This window comes from Gekko japonicus, unplaced genomic scaffold, assembly GCF_001447785.1.
Source record: "Gekko japonicus isolate JY-2015 unplaced genomic scaffold, Gekko_japonicus_V1.1 scaffold305, whole genome shotgun sequence".
Taxonomy (NCBI): domain Eukaryota; kingdom Metazoa; phylum Chordata; class Lepidosauria; order Squamata; family Gekkonidae; genus Gekko; species Gekko japonicus.
In genome coordinates, this window is record NW_015165839.1 from 1028431 (window position 1) to 1033111 (window position 4681).

The window sequence follows — 4681 nt, forward strand, 5'->3', positions numbered from 1 at the left end:
TGTGTTGGACCGAGGGGCCGGGGGGGCTCTGCAGCTTACATGGCTGCTTCTTGCTCTGACTGAGGGCTGCTGGGATCAGGGGGCATGGCTTGTTGCATGTGCCCGCCCCCTGGGCTCTTTACTGCCGGAGCTCCGTTCCTGTGCGCTCCTGTAGGAAATTACCTCTGGTAATAGGGAATGCTATGGTGTGAATGAACTTGATCTTGGTCTCCAGTGAGACATCCTTACACCTGAGAATCTTTTCTAGCACCTTCATGGCTTCCCTTCCCAGTCTCAATCTCCTTCTGAATTCTTGGTTGCAGTCTCACTTTGGGTTGAGGATAGAGCCAAGCAAGGGTCACTTCGAGGAGGAACAAGCCGGAACAGCATTCCAGGAGTAACAAGCCAAGGAGTAGAGAACTCAGGGTTGCTTTCCTGCCTGCCCTTCCCTTCTCCAGTCAGCCTGCCATGGCAGGTTGGCTGTGGAAGGGAAGGGCGGGCAGGCAGACATACCTCCTTTTCCCCCTGAGCCTCTCCACTTTTGTGGAAAAATTTGGGGAAGTGGGGGGATTTAAATGCCTTTCTTTCCCTTCCCCATCTGGGGAATCACAGAATCATAGAATGTTAGAGTTGGAAGGGACCTTGCAGGTCATCTAGTCCAATCCCCTGCACTCTGCAGGAGCAGAGCCGAAAGAGAGCCCTACGACATACCCGAAAGATGGTCGTCCAGCCTCTGCTTGAAAACGTCCAGCAAAGGAGCATCCACCACCTCCTGAGGCAGACTGTTCCACTGCTCAACCACTCTTAAAGTTAGAAAGTTTCTCCTGATATTTAGCCGGTAATGACTCTCTTGTAATTTCCACCTATTAGATCTAGTTTTGCAATCCAGAGCAAAAGAGAATAGATCTGCTCCGTCTTCTACATGACGGCCCTTCAAATACTTGAAGACTGCAATCGTGTCCCCTCTAAGCCTTCTCTTTCCCAGGCTAAACAGACCCAACTCTTTCAGCCTTTCCTTGCAAGACTTGGATTCCAACCCCCTCACCATCCTGGTTGCCCTCTTCTGGACACTCTCAAGCTTGTCAACATCCTTCCTACAATGTGGTGCCCAAAACTGGACACAGGACTCCAGGTGAGGCCTGACCATAGCAGAACAGAGCGAAACTACCACCTTCCTTGATCTGGACACAATGCTTCTGTTAATGCCTCCTAAGATTGCATTTGCTTTCTTCGCAGTCACATCGCATTGCAGGCTCATGTTGCTCTTGCATGTGAAAGAAAGGCATTTTAAACATGCCAATCTAATTTAGTAATCTATCTGATCAAATTTAGTCATGCACTGAGGTCAGTAATGGCAAATGAAGTCCGTTAAGAAGGAGGGCAGGAGAGGGCAGTGTAGATAAAGAAGTACTTTTGCAAGGGGTGCTGAGATTATAATGGAAAAGGAGGGGGAAATTGCACTAGCAAAAAAAATATTTGCAGGAAATTATGTAGTTGCTGCTACTCAGACCTGCTTTTTTTTAAAAAAAAAGAAATGTTTTGCGGCTGCAGTGATGTTTGCTTTGACTAAGGGCTGACTCCTGTCTAGCAGCAAGGTGAGATTTAAAAGATAGGAAGGATCCAGGCCTTGGACAAGCGATGTACATCTGTATATTAATAGCAGCCGTTCCCGTCGTGCATCCCATCAATCCCACCAGCACTAAGCACCCGTGCGGCACTTTAAACAGCCCCAGAAGGAAGACGTCAACTTCTCAGCATCATGATTTTATGGCTGGCCGGTTCATCGCCCGAGTCAGGAAGCTGCATTTGTATTTACCGAATGAGCCTGTGACTCGGTCGGGCGGTGCAATCATTTGCTTGAGCTCTCTAGGAAATGGTGTATAATACCTGACCTTAAGCAGGAAACAGCAAAAGAAATGTTAGCACCCAGCAGCTGGGATCAGCCTCTTGTCATCTACAATCAAGAAAGGTTACCTTTGCCAATCTGCCTTCCCGTTTCCACTAGACATATGGGTGCACCAGACCCGGAACCACACCTAGATATGTGTCAGGGATGTAAGACAAGTCCTACTGGATTGACCCCAAAGCCATCTGGTCCAGCACTCTGTTTCCAATGGGTACCTCTGTGACGCTCACAAGCAGGGCATGAAGGAGACGGTCTCCTGTTGTTTGCACCCAGGCATCAGGAGTTCAGAGGTAAATCGCCTCTGTACATGGGAATTCCATAGGGAGCTATCATGTGGATAAATAAATGCCTTCCTAAAAACCAAAGGCTGAAGGCCGAGTGCCAAAGAATAGATTCTTTTGAATTAGCAAGTAAATATTGCGAGTAGATTAATGGGTACCTGCCCTTAGGTGGCAGGGGGCACCCTCCCCCATATGGGGGTGTGCGGCAGGAGCAACAAAGCGGCGGCGGCAGTGGCAGCGGCGACAAATTGCGGCGACGGTGGAATGGCGAGGCATCGGATCGACGGAGCGAGGTAGCGGAGTGATGGAGGCAGAGACGGAGGCGGAGCCATAGAAGGACGTGGTGACATGCGCAGGCCCAGCGGAGCCGGATCGGACGTTAGCTGGGCTGTAAGTTGACACGAACCACGCACTAGAGGAGCCCGCCTAGAAAGAAAGCCGCCGGACCAAAAAAGACCATGCCAGACACTGGGGATGCCAGGAACATCGGAGCACCGACGCCTGAAAAGACCACCCGGGAACAAGCCAAGAACAGCGAGCCCTGCCACCTGGGTGCCGGTAGGTAGCCCCGACCCCTGTAAACATGTGGCCTTAGTTAGGGATAATTTGGAACTTTGTAAACCGCTCAGAGACCCTTCGGGGTTTGGAGCGGTATAGAAATCTAAAGTATAAATAAATAAATAAATAAATAAATAAATAAATAAAGCTGTGGGGTCTTGCGAGCAAAAATCCCACTTGGTGAGCTACCGGTCAGGGACGGCAAAGGATGAGATGGTTAGACAGTGTCATCGATGCAATGAACATGAAATTGAGCAAACTTCAGAGGACGGCGGAAGACAGGAAGGCCTGGTGTGATGTGATCCATGGGGTCGCAACGAGTCGGACTCAACTGTGCGACTGAACAACAACAACAAAAAACCATCTGGGCCAGTGGCTCTCATTGCATCATGTGGCAGTGAGTTCCATTAGCAAATTACGGGATGGTGAAAAAAAGCAGTTCTCAGTCCTGAACCTGCAGTTATTTGGTGGCTCCCAAGTCGTTGTGAGACAGAGAAGAGAGAAATGGGACTGTCCACCAATATTCAAACTGTTATGAGCTTCTATATCAGTACTCCCCAAAGTGGTGTCTGTAGGCAACAGGGCACCCGTCAACACCTTTCCTGGTGCCCAGCAAGTGACTTTACAAAGTGGGTGGCCAGCAGGGCTTCTGACTGGCCAGGGTGGAGATCTGATTGGCTATGCAGATTAAAAGAATGTTGATTCCCCTGCAGTTGCCACCACAGTGTTGGTTTTATTCTCTCTCATTCTTCAGTTTGGTGTAGTGGTGAAGTGTGCGGACTCCAATCTGGGAGAACCGGGTTTGATTCCCCACTCCTCCACTTGCAGCTGCTGGGTGACCTTGGGCGAGCCATCGTTCTGCCAGAGCTGTTCTCTCAAGAGCAGTTCTCGAATGAGCTCTCTCAGCCCCACCTCCCTCACAGGGTGTCAGTTGTGGGGAAGGGAAGGGAAAGGAGTTTGTAAGCCGCTCTGAGACTCCGAGTGAAGGGTGGGGTATAAATCCAATCTCTTCTTCTTCATCATCATCATGTTCTTCTTCTTCCTCCTCCTCTTCTTCCTGTGGCAGCCATTTTGGGATTGTGCACACCACGCTGTGGTGCCCACAGGCTCAAAAAAGACTGGGGACCCAGAGGCTCCACATCATCCCCCTCAGCCACCTTTTGTTCTGAATGGAAAAACCTCCAAACCATCACTGGTCCTCACAGCAAAAGTACTGCAACTACCAAATCATTTTAATTGCCTCCTTTTTTAATACCTTTAAATGCTTTTTGTGTTCTAAGGAATCTGTTCTCTGAAGAAGAAGAAGAGGAGGAGGAGATTTGATTTATACCCCGCCCTTCACTACCCAAAGGAGTCTCAGAGCGGCTTACAAACTCCTTTCTCTTCCCCTCCCCACAACAGACACCCTGTGAGGTAGATGAGGCTGAGAGAGCTCTTTCGAAAACTGCTCATGAGAGAACAGCTCTGAGAGAACTTGTGACTGACCCAAGGTCACACCAGCAGCTGCAAGTGGAGGAGTGGGGAGTCAAACCCGGTTCTCCCAGATTAGAGGCTGCGCACTTAACCATGACACCAAACTGGCATTGTTCTCATTGGCCTTGTTCTGTTTGAGGTGGTGGTTCTATAGCTGGACTGGACCACTTTGGGGTGCCGGGAAGGGTTTGCAGAGCTGGATGTTCCTCCAAGCAAAACAAAACGAAAACCCTGCATGTAGAAAAATGAATGTCAGCTTCCAAGGGGTGCCAGAGAGTAGAAGAGATAATCTTAAAGAACTTATGAGTGAGCTACTCGCCCCAGCAACAGATACAAAGGCGGAATTGTTACTCAACGACATGGCTGTGGCCTATAGGTCATATTCAGGATACATAAAGAAAAATAATCTGCCTGGGGAAATTGTAGTAAGATTCTCGAAGAGGCACGTCAGGGATGCTATCCTGAAAGCAGTGGCTGCGACACC